The following is a 27,337-nucleotide window of genomic DNA, read 5'->3' on the forward strand; positions in this document are numbered from 1 at the left end:
AAGTAGCCATTTTGGGGGCACATAGTAACTTCTGGGGTGAGTTTATGTGGGGAAATGGTGCAAGAGAAATGTGTTAAGTCCACTCCCTTGTTTCACCACAGTTCCAATCTGGATCAGGCCTCACATGGCTGCTTTACAACAAAAACCACACAACTTGTTTACTTCCTGCTTTAAGCCCATCTCATAATGATGGACTTAATGTAATATAGTTTGGCCTTAACTGGCAAAGTTAACTTGCCAACTTGCTACCATTTGCATAGGGCCCTGTGTTCCAGAAGAAATAAATAGGGGTGTGCACGGAACTGCGGAGCTGCGGTCCAGCACTGGGGTGGGGGGTTCCATTAGGGGGGGGGCTTTACTTACCCCTCCTGCGCTTTCCACCTTTGGCACCGTAATTATTGTAAAAAACCCGGCGGCAGGATCCCTCGCCACCCGCTTCAATCGAAGACGATGGCTCCTCCGTGGTAAAAAAAATTGGGCGGCAGGATACTTCCCTGCCGCCCCCTTGAAGCCCCTGCTGCCGCCGCTGCCTTGAAGCCCCCTGCCTCCCCTTAAATCTCGCCCCGGACCCGACCGCTCACTCTCTAGAAACGGGTGGGCGGCAGGGGGATGTCCTCCCGGCTTCTTCTCTGCCGTCTGCAAAAGTCGCGGCACGGAGGAGCCGTTGTCTTCGATTGAAGCGGGCGGCGAGGGATCCTGCCGCCAGGTTTTTTAAAAGTAAAGCCCCCCCCCTTAATGGAACCCCCCACCCTACCCTTCCGAACCCCGAACCGCCCATGTCCGGACCGGTCTGGAGGCCAGTAGAATGGCCTCCGAACCGGTCCGTGCACATTCCTAGAAATAAACTCTTTCTTGAAGTCAAACACACTTCTTTATTACTTTATTTTTAAATTAACACACTAATTTAGAAACTGGAAAAAACAAGAAAGTAAAAGACAAGGACGGTGTCTGAACTCTATCCCATCATAGAAGACCCTAAAATTTAATTATATAATGATCATTTTGCTACCCTACCAAGCCTGACAAACTGAATCTAAGAGATGATAGCCCTGGATAGAAGGGGAGCTATCAACCTGAAAGTGTTACAGTTTCCAGATTGCTGCCCAGACACTAGCTGCTTCTTGAATCACTCTACATCCTCAACAGGTTTGCATCACTACAACTCACCTTCTGCTTGCTATGAGGCAAAAATGAGAGTCCTGCTTCCTCCAGCAGCTGGGAAAGGAAGTGGGGAATGGGACTTGAGAAGGAGTGGGCCAGTATTCCTGATTTTCGGAGGTGGGAGAGGGGGCAATGTTTTTAAAATAATGTTTCTACAATGGCTGCATTTGTACATAATGTGAAACCTGAGGTTGATGAACCCGCGGTTTCAATTTCAAACAGTAAATTGCATTGCAGACATTCATCTAACCAGCAACTGAGCCATTTTTGGAAGGGTGGTATAGAAATTGAATAAATAAATATAATAATTATTATAACAACAACAACAACAACTTCCAGTTTTAGGAGTGGGGAGCCCCTCCTTCTTCCTGATCTGCCGAGGCTGATCCCAGCAAGCTCTGTAGTGCTCACATCACCAGACTATGGGCAAAGAGTCAGCATGTCCCCAGAGCAGCTGTGATTGGCCACAATCTTGAAGGGAGCGTGCTGAGTGTGATCTTGGCTTTTTGGAACTTGCTTAGCAGGGAAAGGGCATTTAAATCCCTTTAAATGCCATGCCATGTTAGTGCTTCTTCTGCTAGCAATTGCATTGCACCAGGGCACCAGTACCTGCTGCAGGGAGGGGGAGTGTCTGGGGGAAGGGAAAGTTCTCCCATTTGTCCCCTTTTGTCAGGGAGGGTCAGGGAGCAAGGAGGGGAGAGTCCCCCCCCTTTACCTTTAAAAGCCCACTGCTCACACTGGCAAGGTTAGCTTCTTCCTCCTCCCCACTTCCTCCTGAGTGAATGCACTCAGGCTGAAGCTCCGCCTCCTGCTCTGCTCTGCTATAGACTGCAGCAGAGCTATAGACTCTATATGTATACAGTCTATATATACAGTCTCTACAGCTGCAGTTTCTATGCTATGGACTTAACTCCAATTTCGTATTACGTCTGAATTTGGCCAGTGTTTTGTGGCCCATGTGGTCCTCAAAGTTGCTTATAATAGTCAAACCAAAAACCAAACAGCTAGAAAACACTTTGGGGACAATTCAGCTGCAACACGGGCTGCTGGGGAGAGTGCCACTGCAAGAGGGAGCTGCCGTGAGCACTGGTAGTGCTGGCAAGGACATGCTTATTTACATTTAAAGGTGCTCCTCACCATCACCCCAGTGCTGCCCTCACCAGCCCTCAAACCATTGACCTGGTTCGTGGTTAGGCCAAACTGGACCGATCCAGTGTGCGGACCAGTGGTTCGGTCCAAATTCAGACCGAACCACAAACCCCTTCAGTCTGTGCACACCCCTACTCCTTACCTAGGGCACTATTTTTCCTAGGTGTGGGGAGGGAAAACTACTTGTTTGAGGAGGCATGCCTACTAGCCTGTTAGTCAGTCATGGGCTTGCGGCACTGTATTCTAATTACACAGGTGCACTGGAGCTCATCGCAGTTGTCAGAGGCCACTGAGCCAGACAGTTAGGCTCAGCGGCCATTCCCACTCTGTCTGCTGCCACTGCCATGGGTTGAGGGGAGGCCTGCTTGCCTCACTACCACCACCCGCCCCAGCCACACACATGGGAAGCTAGAATATTGGGAGGAGGGCTTGTGCGGTGGTGGCAGGGAGGAGGCTCATGTTGGCGGGGGAGCCTTGTGGCAGGGGCGGTCTGGGCGCCCAGTTTGCCTGGGTGCACCAGTGCACAGACATTGGTAAGAGTGACCAGTGGCATGATCCTGCTTCTCTTTCATGCATGTATTCATTAAATTAGTGGGGAATGTCTAAAGGTAACAGGTAAAGTGTGCCGTCGAGTTGGTGTCGACTCCTGGTGCCCACAAAGCCCTGTGGTTGTCTTTGGTAGAATACAGGAAGGGTTTACCATTGCCTCCTCCCACACAGTATGAGATGATGCCTTTCAGCATCTTCCGATATCAGGCAGATATAGGTGTGTCCCATAGTCTGGGAAACATACCAGTGGGGATTCAAACCGGCAGCCTCTGGCTTGCTAGTTAAGTCATTCCCCACTACGCCATTAGGTGGCTTCAGGGAATGCCTGCATATTAATTTCACCCACATTTTCAGACAAAAAAAAATGCATTCTGCAGTAAACACTTGCACTACACCAGATGCTGCTCTTGCTTGGTCCCCCTTAACATTTTATTTTTAGGGGCCACAAGATACTGGCATGGGAGGAGTATGAAGAGCCTTAGTAACTATAAGAAAACTGTGAGTATAATTTTGGAGACTGGCTTCTGGTTGTAAGGCTACCTTACTGGAAAAAGGTAATGCAATGCAACCCTATGCAGTTTAACGCAACAATAAGACCCACTGAGTACCTACTCAGTAAGTATGCAGTGGGTTGCTGTCTTAGTGCACAGAACAAAGAAAGCACCAAAGAACTGTGTGTTATATAAAGAAGAAAGCATCTGGTATACTGTGAAGTGGTGTCAGTCTCCTGGATGCCAAGTCCAGACATCAAGGATGGGTTTGTCATAAGTATACAGCAAGCAGGAATGAACTTGTGACAAAAGCAATAAAAATAACAGCAGCAAAAATGGCAGAGACACAAATGCCCTCTTAAATATGAAATCTTCATGAGTTATCATTTCTTACAACAGATATAACAGCAGTAGCACTTACTTTGATATTTTAATGGCAGAAGCCCTCAGTGTGATCCATAAATTGTTACCATATGGTTTCAGATAAATCTCTCTCTGTCCTGTGCTTTACAAGCCAGTCTCTCTCAAGCGATGCAGTCTGTTAGGTGAGCAGTTTGTCAAAGTGCATTTTGTGTGGAGCCGATGTCAAAAGTGCAGGCAGAAATCTGTGTGCTCATATTTACATGTTTTCTTTACAGGTCTTGACCTTGTATGTGTACACACACACACACACACACACACACACACACACACACACACATCTTCTAGAATCTTTTTTTTATAAAAGTGAAATTTTATTCCATATGGGGAAGATTCTCCAAAATAATATGCACAGAAAATGCTGAGAAACAATAGATATTGTGAGGAATTAGCTGCACTGCGGTTGATTGGTGGCTGGGAAGTGCCATGTGGACAAGGGAGGTGTGGCTCTGTAAGAGGCGGGCGAGATGGCTGTGGCAGCAGATGGTTCTATGTCAGATGTGTAGGGGAGGGTCCAGGAAGCAGATCTGGAAGCAGGGTTGCCTCAGTGTCAGTGAGTGCCAGGGCCTCTCATGAGAGGATGAGCTTCCGTAGGTGGGGGCTTGCCCACTTGTGAGATCTGCTTAACGTGGCAGAACCTTAAACAAAGAAGCTGATGATAAGAAAAGGGGAAACAATGGAGGAAAGAGAGCCCAAGGACGGCCCTTAAACACTCCAGGCAGGAGTAAGATGCAGATGGCCAAAAGAGATGGGGATTGAAGGTGACTAAAATCTCCGTGCTGTTACACTCTTCCCCTGAAACTGAGGCCCAGTTATGGAGTTGAAACACCTCCAGCAACTGAGAGAACCCAGAAAACCACATATACACATGTCCAATTCCCTAATTTTGGGCTATAGTTGTAATTTATGACATTGCAATCATTGTTGCTTTATATTACTGGAAAATATGATTGTGTCATCAGTGTGATCCACAAATACTTTCTTGTGGCCAAGCCCCTTTTTATTTCAATTGACTTACTTGGGAGATGCTCCCAGTGGACTTTCAGGGGTAGGCTGGGCATATTCACATTTCCAGGAGGCCTGAGCTAACACCGCATGTTTTAGTTCAGGCACGGTAAAGAGTTTCAGCATTCCTCGGGCTCATTTCCCCCAGTCTTGATCATAGCTATAAGATTAGTATTTTTATTATTATTTCAAGATTTATTAAATTTATTTCTGGGGGGGAAGGCTCTCAGAGCAATGCTCAACCAAACACTGGCTGACATGATGTGTGACATTACAGAGCTGTGGTGCTGCATCCTGGGGCTGCTGTGGACTCCTAAGGGAGTCCAAATGTTACGAACAGGTGATAGCACAAGCAGCACTTTCCCAACCCCCCCCCCCCCCGCCGCATTTGTGACAATGGGGGAAAGTGCAGAAGCACTGCTGTCCATAGTTAACAGCAGCAGGGCTGCCTTTGGAGTCTGTAGCAGCCCCAAGGTGGAGAATTATGACTCCTTAACACTCCACATCATGTCAGTCAATAGCTATAGTTCCTTAGTGATTTTTAAAAAAGCATACTGTGCGTGTAGGAGGTGTAAATCTGCTTCTTAACTGTAAGACCTATAATGGACAAAATGAAGAGAAAGTGTTCTGGCTTAGCGTTATGCACTAGAGATATAGAGGCACTTCACACAATCGGTGTGAAGCGCCAGAGAGGGTTCTGCGTGGAGCTTAGCCCGCTCTCTCCGCAGACGAGCAGCCACTCGTAGCTGGGTGGCCAGCCCACATGACTGCCATCACGGAGCTGACAGGGGCAGCAGGGATCAGGGACCGTGTGGCCCCCAGAAGTTCCAGGATGCCCCACACAAGTCTGCAGGGCATCCTGGAGAGACCTCTGAACCTGGGAGGCTGCTTGCAGCCTCCCAGCGGGGGTCTCCTCATGTGTCATCATGGCGCGGAGCCACACTATGGTGGCACACAATCAGAAAACCCGGGTTAGCGGATCACTCGCTCTGCTAACCTGGGCTAAGGGGTGGATGGGCTAGCTGCCAGAGAACCACAGGGCTCGCCCATGAGCCTACTGGTTATCATGATGGGGAAAAACCAGGCTGGGCTTCTATAGCCTGGTTTCCACCCATCGTGAGAATAGCCTCATATATTCATTCAGTAATGAATGCAACTGAGGTGCCCATTTGGTTCATTTTCCATTCCTTACAAAATGAACGCACGAGCCTCTGAACAAGCTGTGAATGGATATGAATATGAAGCAGGAGGATTATCTTTCTTTGTCTGAAAAGGATGTATTCACAGTCCTCCTAAAGTCTGGGAAATATGAGGCAAGAAGTGCCTCATGGGAAAATGAGTTCTAGAGCCTACCAGCACTACCAAAAAGGCTCTCTGCTATATTTCCACCAATCAGACCTCTGAGGAATGCAGAACACAGCCTCCCCTTATTTTCTTAATACTGGGAGGAGATGATCCTTTAAAATCTAAAGCATGCCCTGTGGTAGATACTCCCTGTGGAGCTTTAAAGTTGTGGCCAGCATATTGACTTCAGCTTGAACTCTTGAGCTGAGGACTCTGAGCCCATCTCATCTCTCGGGTGCATCTGACAACAACAAACCTACAATCTTCAGTCAACTTCCTATAAACTAGGGCTGCTCAACTTTGGCCCTTCTGCAGATGTTGGCCTACAACTCCCATAATCCCTGGCTATTGGCCACTGTGGCTGGGGTTTATGGGAGTTGAAGTCCCAAAACAACTGGGGGGCCTAAGCTGAGCAGGCCTGCTATAAACAAACAAACAAACAAACAAACACCTCCCTGAGGAGGACAGCTTACCAGACTCTGAACCTGGGTGTGGCAATTCAGGTGAAGAGTTTGACTCAGCCAATCCTATCAATCCAAGAAGGCTGATTCAGAGACCCCACCCATCACATTCTCAAGCAATCCCCATTGAGCACAAACTGAGATCATGCAACAGAGTCACAATTGCGTGGGGGTGGGAGAATTTGAGGATCGTATTAGTTTTCACTTTTACACTCCCATTCATTGAGGTCATTCACACAATCAAAAACTCTGTTCTACCCGGGTTTGAAGATGTGTGGAATTTTTGGTTGTGTGGAAGCAAGGCAAGAGGAAAACCTGGGCAGAAGTGATTGTGTAGAAGCAAGGAAGAACGAAAACCTGGGTAGCTTTTCCTCCTTCCTTGCTTCCACACAACAAAAAATTGGGAGTGCACACAGCTCCCAAACCCAGGTTAAATACAGTTTTTTGATTGTGTGAATGAGCTCACTGAATGGAAGTTTGGAAACCAGACCGTGAGACTCTCCATATGAGCAGTGTGGAGAGCCTGAAGGGCTTTTGCGGGTGAGCGGGTTCACTCTCCCCACAGATGAGCATGGAGCCTGCCCTGGGTGGGTGGCCGGATCAGCCATCCACACGATTACCGGCTCCGTCACGGAGCCTGTAGGGACGTCAGGGATCAGGGACCATCCACTCCCTGGAAGTCCCAGGATGACTTGCGCGTGTGTGCAGGGCATTCGGGGGGGGGGGTGGACCCCGGCCCCCTAGGCTTGCTGCAGCCTCTTGGTTGGGCATCTACTAGCGCATCTCACAATCTTAAAAATGGGGTTAGCGGAACACTCACTCCTCTAACCTCGTTTTAGAGGCTGGCTACTTTGACAAGCTAGCTGCCATTGAACCACCGCACTCACCCACGAGCCTGGTGGTTCTCCTGATGGGGAGAAAACTAGGCTGGGCTCCCTGAGCCCAGTTTTTCCCCATCGTGAGAATAGCCTCCCTATGAGGAATGGCTAAAGGAGCTGGATTTGCTTAGCCTGGAGAAGAGAAGGCTTAGATGAAATATGACAGCTCTCTTCATGTATCTGAAGGTCTGCCACATAGGAGGAGGACGAGTGGACTTGTTCTCTGCTGCTCCTTTGGGCAGGATTACAACCCCTGGGCTGAAATCACAAGGACACAGATTTAGACTAATCATTACAAGAAAGTTTATGACTGCAAGAGTTGTTGGACAGCGGAGCAGGCTGCCTCATGTTGTGCTAGGCTTTCCTTCCTATGGCAATGCCAGAGTGGGAACTTGCAACCTTCTGCTCTTCCCAGAGCAGCTCCATCTCCTTAGGGGAATATCTTACAGTGCTCAGCTCACACATCAAGACTCCCATTCATATGCAACCAGGGCACACCCTGCTTAGTTAAGGAGATAAGTCATGCTTGCTGCCACAAGACCAGCTCTCTCTCTTTCCCAAAATATTGTTAATGCCATGTTGTTGGAGTATTTTAATAGTGCCTGGCTGCTGCTATTTTAGAATGGATATGTTTTAAGTGTTATTATATTTTCTTTTTAACGATGTAAAGATTTTTCTTTTTCTTTTGGTCAAAGACTGTAAATAAAATATATATGCATGTGTTATTAAATTTCTGAAGGGTCTGAGGGTCAGATCATAGCATGTGGTATCTGAAAATGCATATTTAATATAATATGATTCATAATTTCACAAATTAATCATATTAACCTAATTTCATAAATTAATCAAATTAATCAGTGCTGGCAAATTCTCAATCAATTTGTTACTTTAGGTGATGTTAAAGAAGCCTAAGTGTAGCTCTTCCCATTGCTTTCCCTATAGATCTCTGTGAGGAATACCCTGGGGAGGACTACATTTTCCAGTACTGTATTATTATTATTTATTATTTATTTACACAGTCAGACAGGTGGTATTGACTGGTTTGTTTTATCCAGACATTGAGTCCTTCCCAAGGACCTGGGATGGCTGAATTTTATTATCAATGTTGTTGCTGTTATTATAGATATCGTCGCAGAATATAGGCTGTTCCCAGTAAAGTTGCTTTTTGTAATTGGCTGATGGTGATTTCTGTGGCCCCTATGGTGTTGAGGTGCTCTTCACGGTTGTTGTTGTTGTTGTTTGTTTACATTTAAAACATGCCTCTGCTCAGTTAGCAGGGGTGAAGTTATAAAGTTTTCGCTTAGATATGGGTGTCAGGAAGATTATTTTCACAACTGAGAAAACATGTTGATGTTCAAACATTCAAGATTAATTGACATAAAAGTAGTTCTTTTTTTTAGTATCTTGGGATGGTCATGCTGTGTTGAAAGTGGCACCAGGAAGGGCTCTTATTAGTATGCAGAAATAAAGCTGGATTGGTTGGTAGATGGATGAAATTTTTGTGGTGCTGCTTTCAATTGTTAATTTAACAAATGACTTGTTTCAACACTCTGGCATTTGCTGCTCTAGATCTGTTGCGCCATATGCTACTGTACAGCTTCACAGGGGTGCCACAGAGCTCATTTGCCATCCATCGTACCAGCGTAACTTCCTGCACTTGTTCTGCGATAATGACAAGAACGTCTTTCTCTTCCTTGGCTTTTGCGCAATTAGAATGGATCAGCAGAAATATTCCCATTTATTTTGCTCTGTAATGCTCACTTGCTTGTTTACTAGAACAACAAAGGGAAGGCAGCTTTCCTTTGCTGTTATGTAGTATACTGCAAATGTGAGCTACTATATATCCCTTAATAGCCCATCATTAATTTTCCTTGCATGCAGTTTTCCAGGCTTTATATATTGCTGGCTGTTGGGGTGATATGTAAAACATCAGCTGCTGGTTCACAGCTTGGATTTTAAAGAGTCCAGAAGGAGAGATCAAAAGCTGAATTTCTAATATTGTCTCTAATGGAGGAGTTATTACCCAAACAAGCAGGATGTTGAATTCTTTCCTAGCACAAGGCTTCTAATGCTCTGCACTTGCAGAAAACAAGAGACCTTTCTCCACCTCAAGCAGCCAGAGAACTGAACTTGTAGCTATTAAAGTGGCATTTTATCAGTGTGGTATTTGACTTGCAAATTTTTGATTCCCCCCTCCCATTTCTGTACGTTCAAATGGCTGATTTGTTTTTTTAAAAAATAGTTGTCAGTTGGTACATTGGATACAGAGTCTAAGTCCAAGACATATATGCATTTATGTTTGGAGGCTTTTTTTTTTGTAAACCAACATGGACCGGCAGTTCAGTTTCAAAAACAATAATTAAGATGATTTTTTGTGAAAGGACCAATGATGAGAAGCACTGAAGCTATAGTGTTAGCCTGCCACTTCACTTTGTATTTCCAAAATTGGGAATTTTGCTTTATCTGTAGTTACAGACTCTGACCTCATTCCACTGAACCCACAATTCTGTTACTTCCAATGACGCACATCAGGGCCATTTACATTATTGACATATTTGGTTGGGCAAAATCTTAATTAAGATTTAATCTTAAAATAATTAGTTTATAACAATGTTCTCAGAAAACGACCTGCCCTCAGAGGAACTCATTACCTTTCGTTTCTGAATCTTTTACTGATCTACAGGTCTGCATTGTTCTACGGTATGCTCTATTTGTTGTTCTCTGTAATTCTCTTTTTCATGTTGTATTTGTGGAGGGTTGTGCTTGTGATGTCACAAACACAACAATTTTCATTCTCTAATTGGTCCATATTCACTTTTGGTTTCAATGACACAACCACCTCCAGTTCTCCATAACATTGTGGTTTCTCCGCCAATATGCCTGACATTTACAGGACTTTGAGGGCCCCCACAAGGGACCACGCTTGCCAAGTGTCCATACAGATGTCACCAAGGGGACTAATTGCATAGGACATTGAAAAAGAAACATCCACTAGAAGCTTGCCACTGAATTCTATGGAAGCCAGTTCCAGTTCTCCTCTTCATAACGTTGTGGTTTTCCAACTTCATTTCCCTGAACAAACAAAACACTAGCCCTCAAATATGTGAAAAGAAACAAGCAATTCCAGGGTTTTTTTGTTTTTGTTGTTTCGGTGGAGTATGTTATACTTGTATTGCAAGTAAAAACCTTCAAGGAAAGCGTCACAAGCAGCAAAGTGCCCCAGTCCCCAATCTGCTGGGAAAGATGGCACATTTGGGGTGGGCTACGTGGCGAATCAGTGGATTAATGAACTGCTTCAGATAAAGTCAAGCGAAGATCTCCCCATAAGCAAGCCTGCAACATGCTGGGGAGAACAGAAGAGTGGTGGTGGTGGTGGTGGTGGGGTGTTGTTAGATGGACTGGGAAAGCAAAGACAAGTGCTCCTGAAATTAAACATATCCATAATCGCAATATCACGAACTCACAATGCTATGGGGATATAAGGAAGACACAGGGGGCTGGGACTGGGGCTGGGTAAGTTCAGATAGGTAGAAATCAAAAGAGAAGAATAATAAAAAGTTCAAACCACAGCAAACTCAGAGAAACAAGGCACAAGAAAAAAGGGCCAACAAAAGGAAGTACTTTTTCACATGGTGCATAATTAACCTCTACCATAAGATGTGGTGATGGCCACTAGCTTCAATGGCTTCAAAAGGCCATTAGACAAATTCATGGAAGACAGGTCTATCAATGGCTATTAGTTAGTTTGCTACAGTCCACCTCCAGCCTCAGAGGCAAGATGCCTCTAGATCCCAGTTGCAGGGGAGCAAGAGCAGGAAAGAGGGCATGCCCTCAACTCTTGCCTGTGGGCTTCTCAGAGGCATCCGGTGGGCCACTGTGGGAAACAGGATGCTGGACTGGATGGCCCTTGGGCCTGATCCAGCAGGGCTGTTCTTATGTTCTTATGTTCGGCAATAAATAAATAAATAAATAAATAAATAAATTAAATTAAATAGTTCTGAAAATCCTTGCTTGCACATGGCAATAAATCCACAAATAACAGATTCGAATTGTAAACCTGTATGTGTCTACTTAGAAGTAGCTTCAGTTGTGTACAGTGGGGTTAACTCCCAGGTAAGTGTGCCTTATGAAATGAAAAGAAAGAAACAGAATTTTATAATATATGTATGTTTTGCAGAAAGCAAAGCACCAAGCGCGGTCTGCAGCACTGTGGAGAAGCCACTTCCAGTCTGTGTAGACAGTACTGCGCTAGATGGACCAATGGTCTGAATTGGTATATGGCAGCTTCCTATGTTCCTAATACTTCTAACCCTTCCTCCCTGCCCTTGGAACATAACCAAATCATACAAAATGAAGAGATCACATTTGCTCACTCCGTTTGTATGTTAGTTAACAATCCTCCCCTTTGCCTTTCTGTGTCAAGAGTTCCCTGTGGCATGGGTTCAGCTCCACACTGCCCCTTGTGGTGACTTTACTGCAATTCAGCAGCTGTTGAGCTTCCAAGCCATCAGCTGGTCCCACCCTGTGAGACCTGTTTTTGGCCTCCTTGCAGACAGGAAGAGTGTAAGAGGCATCAGGATCCCTTTCAGGGGCACAGCCACCATTGAGCTAATGGGTTCAAAGAACCTGGGCCTCTGCCCACAGGGGTTGTGCCTCGTGGCCCCAGACACACCCCTCAGACATGGGGGTGCACGCGTTATTTTGCTCCCAAACAGGGCCATGTGACCCTGTTTGGGACTGAAGTAAGCTGGCCGGAGTGACTCTCCCTGCCTTTTGAGGGCAAGGAGAGCTGCTCCTGGCCTCGCTGCCAATGCAGTGGGGCCAATCTCCCTCCCAAACGGGGCCACACAGCCCTGTTTGGAAGGGAGACTGTGCCACCACACCTGACATCAGATATGGGGGTGTGGCTAGCTGGCACCCTTCATCGGATGTCAGACACAGGGGGCCGGGCCAAGGGGCTGTGGAGGTGGCCGAACACAGGCCGCTGCCAGTCTCTCTCTGCACCTGATCCCCTTGTTCTGGGATTGTAGTCTCTCCTGTCTGCTTGGTTTGACCATTGAGTCATTGGTTCCTGACCACTCCTTTGGCTTGAGCCTCAGCTTGTTCCTGCCTATTGACCCCTGTCTACACCCTTTGGCTCCTGACCGTATACCTGGCTTGACCCATAGTGCATGTCTGACTCTCCCAGTCCCAACTTGGGACTTGTGCCCTCTAGGGATTGCAGCCCATGGCTCAGCTTCCTGATGTTCTGTCATAGTGACTGGAGCTTCTGTTTTTCAAGGAGCTTTATCTGTTTCTTGGACGCTTGGGCAAGAATGTTTCTGATTTTACAAGTGGAGACAAGGAGACATTATACTGTTAGTCTCTTGCCCCTGTGGCGCTGGGGGACAGGAAGGAGCTGTCCCTTTGTTTAGTCTGTGGACACCTATGCCCCGAATATTAAAATGGGTAACCACTGTCTTAGGGCTGCTTCGGATCCATTACGCTCAGTTCAGACAGATGAGAAATAAACAGACTGGATCCTGCTCATCATGTTTGACTGTTCATTCAAAAATGAATGCACACCCCTACACTGATCCAATGGTGTGCTTCCTGAATCCCAGAGTGGTGGTTCTCATAGAGACATGACAGTCAACTTCATCTGAGGATAAGTAATTCGGTGGTGGTGGTGGTGGTGGTGGTGGTGGTGGTGGTGGTGGTGGATGATACATCTGCACTGGGCATGACTGAATGAGCCAATCTATCTAGTGCAAAAGCCTTACAGAATTACCCACAGCAGCAAAACTGGATTTATTCATTTTATGTATTTATAAATCTTTAACTTCCACTGCTTCAAATCCTCTCAGACAGTATCACAATGAAGAAGAAGAAGAAGAAGAAGAAGAAGAAGAAGATAACACCCAGAGCCTCTAAATGGGGCAGTTTATAGATGATGATGATGATGATGATATATTTTTTAAACCACATAGGAAGCTGCCTTATATCAAGTCAGATCCTTGGTCCATCTAGCTTAGTGCTATCTGCTCTTACTGCCAGCAACTCTCCAGGGCATCAGACAGGTCAGGATATCTCCCGGAGACCTGCTTGGAGATGCCAGGAATTGAACCAGGGACCTTCTGCATGTAGAACAGATGCCATTAAAACAACAGTATAAAACAGCAGACTAAAAACAAGACAGCGTCAACAGGAGGAGATCTAAAAGCCATTCAACTGAGGTTGGAAAAGGACTGGGACTATACAAAGGTCTTTGCCAATTGCTAAAAGGACGCATAGCAGCTGAGCCTTCTTGAGGAGAGTATTCCATAATGTGTATGCCATGTGTACCAAAAAGGCCTTTTCACTGGATGTCACCCTCTTCACATCATCAGATAATGGTGGGTAGACCTGGAGAAGGGACACCAGCAAGGATCTTTACACAGGTGGATACATGTGAGGAAATGTAGTCCTTCAGAAATGAAGATAGGGTAGAACAGTGTATCCTGCAGCTTTTCTCTATGGGTAGATTGATACTGTGGGGTCCCTGGAACCTTCCTTTACTTAGTTAAAATTAGGAATACAGGAATGTAGGGAACTGCCTTATACTGCATCAAACCATTCGTCCATCTAACTCAGTAGTGTCTACACTCACTGACTGACAGTGGCTCTCCAAGGTTTCAGGCAGGAATCTGTCAACCTTACCTGGAGATGCCAAGAAATGAACCTGGTACCTCAGATGCTTTTCCACTGAGCTATGGCCCCATCACCTAAGTGAAATATCTTACAACAGACTGTGCTCACGTGTGACCACACATCCAAATTTTAACCACAGTGGACCCTGCTTAGCAAAGGGGACAATACATGTTCGCTACTGCAAGACCAGCTCTCCTCCCACACATTGTGGGAAGAGCTGCTTTATTATTTGACTAAACCTGTTGGAACTGAGAGAGGATCAAGGGTGGGGATTGTTGTTGTTGTTTTTTAGGGGTATCTTATGTGAGCAGATAATAGCTGTGCCTCAATAACATGACAGAAGCAATCATCATAGTCTCCTTTTAGTTTTGGACATTTGTGTCTCTGTGTGTGCATGTGTGTGTGCATGCTTCGCTCTTCAGAATGCTGCCATATGTGCTGTTATATTTAAACAGCAGATGCTGTGAACTCACAGAGTTGAAGGAGGCAGAAAGATGATGCCATTTGCAAACAGGTTTTCTAGGGAAAGCTGACTTTTCCTTGGGAAGGCTTTGGATCCCTTACAAACATTCTATTACTAATTACAGAAAGCCATATTGGATACATTTGTACTGTGCATTGTTTTTCTTATTTTGAGCAACCAACTGCTTGGCTATCTAGCATTTCGGCTATATCTATCTACCAGTAGCATCGTGGTATTTTTGTGCTTCAACACAAGTCATGTTTAAATGCAAAACAGGATGGATTTTTATTTATAGCAGGGGTCGAATGTGGATTATGATCAGTTGGACAAAGTGTGATTTAGAGTCACAAATCCCAAAACAAGGATGGTGTTACTAGGACTGGTTAACTGGTGACGTTAACAAATCTACCAGTTATAGGTGAACTCTTGCTCCATGTTCTTAATAATCCTTATAATTGTATTCGTTGATTCATAATTGTATTTATGACATTTATATACTGCCTTTGTGCCAAAACACTTCAGGCAGTTTCCATTTTATAATAATGGCTTGCAAGCAATCTAAGAGATATTATATACAAGGAGAAAGTTGGGCAGGGAAGAGAAAAAGAAGCAAATTCAGGGATCAGCTCTCTCATCCTTTTATGTCATGATGTATAACAACAGGTGTTGATAGAGATCATTCTGGGAGTGGGGAGCAAGCTTTCTGGTCTCACATTTCCCTTCCATACAGTGAAGTGTAATGAGCTGAGTTGGTATTGTTGGACAGCTAAGGACAGCCCAGGGCCTTCAGAAAGGAGTAGATGTGTGTACTAGGTCCTCTTGCAGGTCATTTTTATGGAAGGAAACTGCCTTGACACAGAAGCTATATACATCATCCCCACTTAGCATGAGAAGCAGTGACAAAAGAAGCATGAATGGCCCATTCTTCCTCTGTCTATTCAGGTGCTTCAGATGAACATCAGGCCACTCTTGGAAGGGGAAAAGATACTTCTCCCTGCTCCACAACTATACTTCTCGTTCCACAAATTTTTTTTTTAAACTTAGCAGACAGCAAAGCAACATATTTGTTAAAACTTTAAAAAGGGAAATTGGTTGTAGACTGCTTTTTAAAAACCTGGAAAAATGCCTGGCACTGCTAAATTGAAACATTTGAAAGGGCTGAAAACACTTGCATCGGGTTTGCTTTTCTTTCCAATCCAAGAGTGCTGCTCATGTAAAATGACAAATTCCAGATATAGTTTAAGAGCAGCAGGATCCCAAATTTTAAACAACTGGGAGGCACCTAAATGCTTCCAGTAGTCATTTTAGCTACAGATGGAATCATTTGACCATTCGACTCACCACAGTCTTCACGTTGGGAGCTTCTGAACATCTCTCTGCTACATTAACTTCATAACAGCTTCCATCAAAGGGCCCCCAACCAGAGTAGCTCTGCCTTCTTCCACAGCATTGTCTAGTAAAAGGGCTTAAACGCTGAAAAATCCACTTCTTGACTTTTCTTTTCCTGTTAGGCAATTGGAATCAGATGGAAAGTATCATTATTTCCATAAAGATTCTCATTCAAATGAGTTTCATTATAGAATAGGTTTATCTTTCCCTTTTCTTTTCAAAATGGGTTTCTTACAAGCAAATAAATGAAGCAAAATGGAGAGCCTTTGTTCTAGCCTTAAACATCTCTAATTGTATTGCTGTCCTTGGCTGGAGAACTTTTTTCTCCCTCCACTATCCAACATGTTTTAATATCCTGGATTCCTGATAATGTTGTTCTCATTTCTTATTTTCTCCCTTCCTTAGCTGTTCAATTTGTCAAGTGCTCTATTCATATTTTGGATTTCATGTTCACCAAACAGTTTTATGCCTGGCCTTAGGGAAATAAGTCTGCAAGGAGTGGAGTATTTGCCTCCTAAATTGCAAAATAGCTCTGTTTTATCTGAGCCAATTATGAACCGAAACGGGTCCTCATTATGCTCCCAATGACATCATTGGGAGCACAATGGGTCCTGATCCCTAATTCCAACCCTCCCATGAGCCCCCAGTGCCCTTGCTTCTCTCCCTCCCCCCCCCCAACCACTTATGTAGTTGCTGCTGTTGTTGCTCTGGTGGCAACAGCTGCTCTGGCACTGGCAACAGAAAGAGAGAGGGAGTTGTCTCTCTTCCTGGGGTGGAGTCACCATTGAGCAAACGGATTCAAAGAACCTGGTTCACCACCAGTCAGGAACTGTGAGCGTGGCCCCAGACAAATCCCCCACATCTGACGTCAGGCACAGGGCATTATTTTGGTCCCAAACGGGGGCCACACAGCCCCGTTTGGAGCTGAAATCGGCCCACACTGCAATGGCAGCGTGGCCGGAGTGACTCTCCCTGCCTTAAAGGCAGGGAGAGCCACTCCTGGTCTCTCTGCCAACACAGGGGGCCGATTGACCACCCTCCCAAACGGGGCCACACAGCCCCATTTAGGAGAGAGATCGGCCCATGATGCATAAGGCAGGGAGAGTTACTCCGGCCCATGCTGCCCAACGCAGCGTGGGCCACTCTCCCTTCCAAATGGGGCTGCATGGCCCTATTTGGGATAGAGACCATGTCCCCTGCATCTGACATCAGACGCGGGGGGCGGGGCCAGGGGGCCGCGGCCAGCCTCCTTACGCTGCTGCTCTCTTCTCCCTCCTGGTGCCTAGAACAAATAAATGGCAAATGACTTCTCAGCAGACTTCATGGCCTCAAAAGGGATAATGTGATGCTGGAAGTGATGTGATTTTCATTTTTTTTCTGTACAGCCTATATTGGGTATCTTTGCATCAAATTGTGGTCATATGAAGTATAATATGAAATACTAGCTGGGCTGGGTGCAGAGCATCTGTGCCTCTAGTTCTCTTCTCTGCTTTCTTCTTTTCTCCCCACCCCCCCCCACTTTGCTCCCCCCCCCCGCCGCTTTCCTTTTCCCCACCCTGGCTGCTGCTTTCCTTTTCCCTCCCCTGGCCACCACTCTCCTCTCTCTGCCCGTTGGCCCCTGCTTTCCTGCTTTCCTTTTCCCCGCTCCAGCCTCTGCTTTCCTTTTCCCTTTTCCCTGCCCCAGCCATCACTCTCCTCTGCCCACCCATTGGCCTCTGCTTTCCTTCTCCCTGCCCCAGCTGCTGCTCTCCTCAGCCTGCCCATTGGCCTGCATCTTATCTTCTCTGCCACTGCCTTCCTTTCCCTCTCCCAGCAGCTCGCTCATGAACACACACGAGGGCTGCCATGCATGGGATTAGCAATGGTACGCCTAAGAAAAATAGATGATAGATAGATAGATAGATAGATAGATGTGTCTTAAAATACAGCAGTCAAAAGATGAAAGCCTATAGATTAGGGTTAAGATCTCAAGTGATTTCCCATAGCCTTTTACCATGCATTTGCTGCTTGATTAGGGCTTGCATGTCACATCATTTATTCCTGGTCAGACTATTCTAGATCTGTATTCTAGAATTGTATTTGAAAGCTATAAATTTGCTTCCAAGGCACCACAGATTCTAGGACTACAAGCACCAGTTGATTAAACCCACTCAAGCTTTTCTGAATGATTAAAATTATTGTTTTTATTGCCCATCAATTAGTGACAAGACTTGTTCTACATTTTAATGCTGACACCTCTCTCCTTTTCTTTCCATGTTGATGGACTTCTTGAGTAAATAAAAGTCAAACAGGCTTCAGTGAATGTTCTCTGAGTGTGTGCAAGTGACTTATTGATGCCCAGGGCCATTTAGACATGAAGTGGGAGTTCCATGTTTGGTCTCCTTGAAAATAAGCTGTGGCAGGACCATGGTGTGGAGGGAGGGGGTGCTTAACCCTTCACCCTGATATTGATCTCCCACTATAAATCCCCCCAAAGTTGCTATAAGTCCTGGGGAGAAAAATGTATAAGCACAATGCTTATTTTCCCTTCCATATCTAGTAGAGGCTTCTGTGAGAGGAGAAGGAATGATCCAAATCAGGGCTGCTATGGCTGCCTTTTCAAAAAGAAAAAAATGTAATGGAGATTTCAGTCACAGAACTTCCATGTTACATTTATGTTGGCCCTCAATTTCAGCCCTGTTTTTAGAACCAACCAGCCCTGAAGCTGCCCATGAGTTCAAAGCTGGCATGATCTAACCCAACGCATAAAAAGAGAAAAGAGGAAGGAGCCGAACAAGGAGGAACACAGAACAGAAGCACACAGTCCCTCCCAACACAGAACACCACATTTTGTCAAACACGGAGTCCAAAAATGGCAAAAAAAAAGAATCACTGACCCAGAATCCACTGCCAGTCACAGTGCGAGTGCTGCAGTAACATCATGGGCACAAGTTGCTCTCGCACAGCCATAAGCTCAACTAGAGCAATGTCTTCAGCCACATTTGGACAGAGTACACCTTTTGATGCAGAATTTAGATTTGAGAGCAGACCAGAGCAGTGAATGAAGCACAAATTAGTCTCAAGGCCAGACATGGAGCTCATCACAGCAATCACCAAGAAATATCAGAGAGGGAGAGAGAGAGAGAGAGAGCAAGAGAGTGAGCGAGTGCTGAACTGCCACTGTCTATCTTGCACCACAACAAAACAAACCACAACTCAAAGAAGGAAGGCAAGCACCCAAGTTCTGCCTTTGTCAATCTGAGATCCAGGAAAACCAGACAGTTATAGCAGTAAGCATAGCAAAGCAAGCATATTATATTTACTCAGTGCTGAGAAAACAACAAAATCAAACCTTCCTTCCATCCATCTTGCCTTCTACAGAGACACAGGAGGACAGAACAGTCATGGCCTCATGGACCAATGGTCTGATAAGAAATAAAGCTTTTAGACTCTTGCCATAAGGAGAACTCTTCTCTTCTTCTAAAGCACACATCCCCACCTGTCTGTGTCTGAATAATATCATGGCTTCAGATTGGTGCTGGGCCCCTGCTGACAACCTGACACATGGGCCAGTGCACCATTCCATCTCATCATCAGCCATCATGGTGGCGTGCATGTGTGTCTGCATGTGTCAGCAGCACTAACAAGCAGACTGTGACACATCTGGTTTTTGGAATAGCTAGGGTGGAGTGAACTGCAAGTGGTGTTGCAGTGGGTGGGGGCGGCCATGTGCCACTCACCCTCCATGGCCAGCTCTGGCTAGCCCAGCAGGCTGAGGCTGGCCTTCAGGAAGACCTGTCGCTCCACCAAGTCAACATCCATGAATGTGTGATTGGGTGTCACCATGTTCCTGGCCATGGAGAACACCTTCTTGCTCTGGACACTGATTGGCAGGCATGAGAGGAACCATCTGGCAACCACTGCCAAGTCCAGCCAGACTTGGCGATGCGTCACCTAAAGCTAGTTCAGCTCCATCTCCTGGCTTGCTACCACCTCCGACAGGTACTGCGGCATACACTGCTTAGCACTAGCAGCACTGCTGCAGGGCTCGGTGGGCTCGTTCCGTACCCTTGGCAAGGTGCCAAGGAACCCCTCTGGGAACCACTGGGTGGTACGCAGGGGCGGAACCACTGGCTCACTGGGCCCTGCCAGGGACACTGGGCTGCTGAATCGGGAAGGGGCGGTGATGCTGTTGCGAGGGGTGGAATGTGCATTAGCAATAGACACTCCAGCACCCTCCTCCTGATTGTGCCCCAGCCTCCTCTCTCCGGTTTGCCTAACCTCTGCAACCAGGAGGTCCCTCCACCTAGGCAGCTGGTCAGGGCAGGGTGAGCGCTTCGCCCACATCCTTGGGTCACAATGCACCCAAGCGTATCCTGAGCCGATCCATCACTCCAGTCCTCAGCTAACCTGCCAAGGTGATTGCTTCCTCAGTAGTCAGCATGTTCTGGAGCTCACCCATCATCTTCTCAAGGAGAAGAGCGGTGAGCAAAGCCTGGCTCAGCATTGCTGTCTGGCACACAAGTTGTTCATAGCAACAAAGAATGGCTAGAATGCCAGGAAAACCTTTGAAATGAGCACCCATTCCGGGTTGGACAGGCTACACACTTCCAAGACACACTTCCTTGCCAGGCCATGGATGACTGCCTCTTGCTCCTGCAGGTGCTGGAGCAAGAGAAAGGTGAAGTTACACTGGGTCGGAACATCCTGAGGGATCAAGTGATCTGGTAGGCCCAGCTCAAGCTGTCTCTCCTTGATAATCTGCCTACCCTTTTCACTCTGGTGGAAGAAAGCTGCTATCTTGAGGCACCTCTCCACAAGAGCAGCCATGGTGGAAGCAGACTGGTTCCCAGCGCCTGCACTGGGTATGTCTCACTTGGCCACAGACCCAGAATGGCCAAGTGCATCCCATACAACCAGGTTCAGAGTGGTGTGCCACACAATGGATGGACACAGTGGTGCGCCACACAACGGATGGACACAGACTGACTGTGCTCTGCTTCCCTAGTTATGTTGGCAGCATTGTCATGACAATGAACCCTTGGTGGAGCTTTGGCTTCCCAGACATCCATCCCTTCACCTGTTGATTCATGGCCACCTACAGCTCCTCTGCCATGTGGTCAGTGTCTAGTACCTCCACATACAGAAAAGTTTGCCTGTGCTTTGCTGCATGGGAGTGGTTGGCCATGCCACCAGCAGCAGATGTCCTTTCACTCTCCTGCCCCCATCAGTGCACCAGGAGGGCCAGGAAAGCAGCAGGCCTCCCAATGCATCTGGGGAAAAGAGAGAGCCTAGCAGGGGAAAAGAGAGAGCCTAGCAGGGCACCAGACAGAAATCAACACACAGCCTATGAAAACAAAAAATGCAATGCAATGGAACACAGCAGCAGAAAAGGTATAGCTTGGGAGTGCAAAAGAAAAAAAGTCAGTACAGCACTCTAGTTATTAAAGCCACTAGGGGCTGGCTACAAGAAAGAAGAAGAAGAAATCCACAGAAGAAGAAAAATATTCAAAGCAGCATGCATTTAAAACCACTTGGGCTGCTGGTACCAATAAATAAATAAATAAATAAATAAAATAGAGGGGGGAAAAATCAGCACAGCACAGCAATTATTAAAGCCATTGAGGGCTGGCAACAATCAAGAAGAAGAAGAGCAAATCAAAATATGAAAAAAAATTCAAAGCAGCAATAAACTTTTACAATTAAAAAAAAAAGAAATAAAATAAGCAGCTGGGTTTGCAAGGCAAGAAGAAACAGACAAGCTACAGGCCGCCGCCACTGCTTAGCTGCTGCAGTCTCTCTCTCTCATCCTTCACTCCTGAGGCAGAAGATGGCTCTCTGTATCTTTGCTTCCATGCACTCCTCTTAAATACATTCTGAAAATTCCTCCTTTGCTCCCCACTCCCTCCTGCTGCCTCCCCAGCTAATGACAACATTGTATGATAACAAGCCAACCAAGAAGCAAGGGAGATTTCAAGCCAATTGAAAGCTAGTGCCAGAAAACCAATTAGTAAGGGGGAAACAAGGAGACAAAATGGTGTTTGAATCACTCAAATTGATTTGAGCTCGAATCAGGGTTGATTCAATTGGAACTCAAATCAGGCTTGATTTGAACTCAAATCAAGCTAAATTCTAAGGGTGATTCAATTTGAGTTTGAATAACTTGAAATGGCCCAATTTGAGCACGAACAGATTTGCTCATTTCTAGTAGGGACCATGAAAGAAGGTGTCAGGCAACCCCTTGCCCATCCCATTGTGCAATTGACTAGATGTGGAGGGAGAGGGAGGCACGATTTTTGTTTCTCTCCTCTCCCTCCAGAAACCGTTTTCTCCAAAAGCCCTTTGCATGGTCCTCAGGAATATATTTATGCAAGTGGAAAGGGCTTTGGAAGAAAGGTAAGAGAGACAAAATATCACCTCCTCTCCCTCTGTGCCCGATCGGCTGTGCAATGGGCCATCACTGCTGGGACACTAGGGGCTCCCTACAGACTTGCAGTCTACCTACTGCTTCACATCATGTTGGCTATTGTGTGTTTATTCTTTTTGTGTGTTGTCTTATGATGCACAGGAATGTGCACATCAGTGAAACACCACATAAAAGAACCCTGATGCAATCATAGCTATTCAGACATTATGTTCACCCCTGTATATGTTTTTGTGTGAATGACTGTATTTGCATTCATTTTAAAAGTAATCCTGGGTACAGGCCCCTTCAAATACAAGATCCAGGATGTATATTGCTTCATTCTTCATCCATGCATTGAACATGAGGTAGGAATAGGGCTAAGATCTCATCAAGATTACTTTCTGGCAGTATATTATCACTGTTCATGTGTGCATCAATCATACAGAGACAGAAAAAAAAGATGTGAACGACCTAAGGAACTTAGAACTGCCAAGGGCATCTGTGGAGGGGGGCAGTGGGAAAGTGTCCCCTCAGAAAAGTGGCCTGCCTCCCACTGCCCCCCTGTTCCTGTTTCAGAAATCTAATATGTGGGACACACCTAACATCCTATGTATTTTTACATGGATGTAAGCCTCACTGAGTGCAATGGGATTTACTCCCAAGTAAAAGTGCATCATAATGTAGGCTTGGATGGTTATATTGAAGAAATGCAAGAAACATATGCTGGGAAATATACCTGTAGCAAAATAGACAGATGGATGGGTAACACCTCAAAACAACGTGGCCAATGATTAGCAATTCATTTGATATTCACTGTGATAACATTCATCTTGATGAAAAAAGTATGCTTAACATTCCTTAGAACTCTGTGAAAAGAAAAGCATTTGCCTTTTGCAGTGGTTATGCCAAAAAAAAAAAAGGGCAAAAAAATTCAAGACTATTCTTTGACTATCTTTGGCTATAATGGTTTAAGGGTGAGTTTTTATTAGTGCAAGTAGACTTTGGCTCATTCTTTATAACAGTGATGTAGAGTCTGTATATTATCATGATGTGCTATTGAAGATTTGCCTGTTGACTCATATCAAGGGCAGTCCATTGCTTTGATTCATTTGCTCCTTGTTAGGACAATTGGTATCTTAAGGACCATTAATGTACTGCAAAAGGAGCTGAAGTGTGCCTCGAAAAAGCCATCATGTTGGATGAATCCACCACTCAATCCCTGGGTTCTTCAGACACAATAGACCTCTTCAGACATTATGAGTGCCACGGGTGTTTATGCTTACAAGGGCAAAAGTGGGGAGGAAGTCCCAGCCTGTCACTGTGTCTCACTCCCTCCTGCCTGACAAACATGCTTATGGCACCATTTGTCTGCAGGGGGAGGCGCCATAAGCTTCTCCTGCTCTGCCAGCCATATCATAATCTGTAAGGATAATGCAGCAAAATGTGCTGATACAGCCCATGCTACAGCTAACAGACATGGGGAAATCACAGACAGAAATATAATAATGCCCAGGAAGCACTGGATTAAGGGGATGGATAGATGCCGGGAGGGAATATTAACCAGGCTGTCCTGTAGCTCAATGGAGGATGCCAGCTTGCCTTTCTATAAGCAGATCAAGAAAATACATATGTATGTATCTTTCTGAGTGTCAAGCAACATGTATCTTCAATTTTCACTGTGATTCAGATATCAGATGTTTGGCAGATATACTTCTAGCTAGCTGCTTGTTATTGCTACATGTACTTCACTATTCTGTTTATGTGCACAAGCAAAAATCCCCAGCAGCCTGATGCTATGCCTGTTTACTCAGAAGCAAGTCCTACTGAGTTCAATGGAACTTTCCCCCAAGTAAGTGTGCCTAGAATTGTGCTGTAAGGCTTGTGTGCTGATAACAGCCAGCTGATTGTGTGCCCTGTTGCTTAGGCAGTTTGGATTGGACTCAGGCTGTCAGCACATGAAGAGAGAGAAATGGACAAAAGAGGCTCTGAGAGCAGATGTTGACACTAGAAGCATTAATTCGAGGATCTTCAGACTGTGGCTGTGGAAGTCCAGCTGGGTGGAAGAGACAGGCTGCATTCATTGAGTCTCTCTGGGATCCTTGCCCCATGCAGGTATTCAGCCATTGAGAAACAGGAAGATGAAAGGCTGCTCCACAGATGTCACCTACAGAGGGTTCAGCAGCCTGTCCACAAATGTCATGTTTGGCAGCTGGTGCTGAATCCCTCCCACCAGTTCTGGCACACAGATTCTCGCAGTAGTCTGGGAAACTTGCTTACACTAGAGCTTCCTAATGAGACTACTTGAAAGAGTTTTCTTTGGCTTCGCTGTGTAGTAGTCCATTTGACATTAACCTAGCTGCCCATTCATTATATACTTCCACTGGAGATCAGTCACTCTAACAAAATGCATTTTAGATGCAAGCATCATGTCAGATTACTCTGCTTAGCTGTCTGTGCAGTGATACAGAAGGAAGTTGAGCCCTGTGCCTTTACATGGAGGATTCTCTTAGGAGAGAGTTGAGCTTTGCATGGCAAGAATCAGAAAGGAATTGACCAACAACTTCTGAACAGCCAAGAACAGCTTCACTGATTGGCACTCTTGAAACCCTTCACAAAATAATAGCTCAGAGCAGTATATATGGATGAGCGGGATAGAATTTTTAAAGAGCTGGACAGAGGGGTTTTTTGCTTGTTTGTTACATTTTCATACCGTCCCATCCAAAAGGAACTGGGTGGTGCACAGGGACAAAACAAAATCCACGACTCGATCATTTTAAAACAATCAATCAAATTAAAACTATTAAACAACTAAGAACATTTAAAAACAATTTTAAAACCCTGAAAGGCCAGATGAAACAAATAGGTTTTAAGGGCTCTCTTGAAGGCCAGCAATGAACCCAGGATACAGATTTCTTTGGGGAGAGCATTCCTCAGCCCAGGAGCAGCTACAGAGAAGGCCTGGTTCCAACTAGCTACCAGACATACATGTAACTGGAGACAGACCTCATTCAGATGACCTTAACATGTGGTGGGGATAATACAGAAGACGGTGCTCTCTAAGGTAACCTGGGCCTAGGCCATTGAGGGCTTTAAAGATAATAACAAGCACTTAATTAAAGGTAATAACCAGCACTCTGGTAACAACCAGAGTTGAAAAAGTCTGGGTGCTGACATAGTATGAGCTTTTCAAGGAAGCAGTCCCAATACTTTACAAATGGTTATTTCTTACATTGAGGCATTTACACTGAAGAAACTCTGGGCACAATCGTGTCAACATTCTGCTTGATTAAGATAGCATACTGTTTTGGGAGCAAGCCCCATTGGAGACTGGAGCTTCCTTCCCAGTAAATATGCATAGGATTGTGCAGTAAGGCCCATTGATTTCAACAGGAGAGTTAAACATGTAATACTCAAATCAGTGGAATTACAAGTGCCCGGATGTATCAGCAGAAATTAGAAATGGAGTATTCCCCTCTTACAGGATATCTTATCTAGACAGCATTCTATCTGGCTCGTTATCCAGTAGATATTTTGGAAAGAACATTACCATGTAATTCAATTAGTGAATATCGACTGGACACTGTTACACAGGAGAATGTAAAGGCAATATACATAGATGCTGAGGGTGAGAGTCAGTGGATTGAGATCATAGGATGAAGCCTGCCTGAAGCCCCTACCACCTCAGTAGACATGGAAAAGCATGATGGCTGTATGTGTCCTGCATACTAATCTCCACATCCTGTCTGACTGTCATGACTTTATGGTAAGCTATGACCTTTCTTAGAGGCCAGAGACATTGAATTCGTGCACATGACCTCACACAGCTGCTCACGGAAGTCTGCAGGGAAGGCAGGCGTTCGCTTGTCTTTCCTGGCAGACAAGCACCGTCGTCTTTGCCTTCGCCGCACTGAGTACCCACATGAGTGGCTGATCCCCCCCCCCCAGTGCCAGAAATGCAGGGGGGACTCTTTTAACCTGCATTTTAACCAAATGCAAGGGGAACTCTTCTAACCTGGACGCTTTTCACATGGGGCTTTTGAAGCCCTTTAACTTGCATCTCCTCTGGAATGGAGGGGGTACATTTATAAATCGGCTAGATTAACCCCAAAGTCCCTGCAGGTTATTGGGGAGCAGTTAACACACAATTTGGGTTTTTCACTGTGCATTAGAGTGTAGCCCGATTTATATCTGTGGTTTTTTTAAAAAATCCATGATTTGTGGCAGTTTTGGGATTTTTTTGAGTTTTTTGAGTTTGAAGTAAGGCCTACCTGTAAACTTGTAGTAAAACCTGCTGTGCATAAAATTCCTTGGCGGTGATCATATTCATGATTGCCTGCCAAAGTTAAACAAACTGCAAGTTCATTTAACCGCACCTAAATAGCAGGTTAAAAAGTTGGGCTAGCCCTGGCCTGGGTTGGGATGCTTGTGTGAATAGCCTCATTAACTATTATGTGTATATGTGGAAATAAGTGGCGGTTATTGCTGTGATGGGTCAGCAGTGGATGCTGAACTCTGGCTTCTGAAATGGTTTCTTGGGCTGACATTCAGTGGTGCTGGTAAGATTACATCTTCCTTCTTCACCATTTCAGAATACTGCAGTTCTTCTTCTTCAAAACCATGCAGAACTTATGGAAGGCACATTTAAAATGCCACATGGGATTTATATATTTGATGTTTGTATTGAAGCATTTTGAGGGATCTCAGGCATGTCCAAAACAAGGTACAAATATCAAATCTGATGCTTTGCTAATGATTCTAAAAGGTCAAGTGGCACTGTGGAAATCCAAATATGGAGGTTCTTTTTTCTGGCAGGTGGGAATTCTTTTGAATCAAGGAACAAAATGGTAGTAGCAGGGAGGAGAGTATGAAAAAGGAATAGGTGAAGCATTTTAATTAATGGATGTGAAATTGTCATTGTCATTTTAGAAAAAAATGTCAAATGGGATCCTACTCTCAGACCCAAACCAGCAATA

The 27,337-nt window shown here is 45.5% G+C and overlaps 1 long non-coding RNA gene across 2 annotated transcripts in view; it reads right to left on the minus strand.

Moving 5' to 3' along the window:
* The window catches only part of LOC128340548 (uncharacterized), a 131,220-nt gene that overhangs the window by 64,510 nt on the left and 39,373 nt on the right, over positions 1-27,337 (minus strand). For both annotated transcript variants that reach the window (XR_008313785.1, XR_008313786.1), the window contains one exon: positions 15,932-16,094. This is a non-coding gene — a long non-coding RNA (uncharacterized LOC128340548). The remainder of the gene's footprint in view (positions 1-15,931; positions 16,095-27,337) is intronic.

This window comes from Hemicordylus capensis, chromosome 1 (assembly GCF_027244095.1).
Source record: "Hemicordylus capensis ecotype Gifberg chromosome 1, rHemCap1.1.pri, whole genome shotgun sequence".
NCBI classification, from domain to species: Eukaryota; Metazoa; Chordata; class Lepidosauria; order Squamata; family Cordylidae; genus Hemicordylus; species Hemicordylus capensis.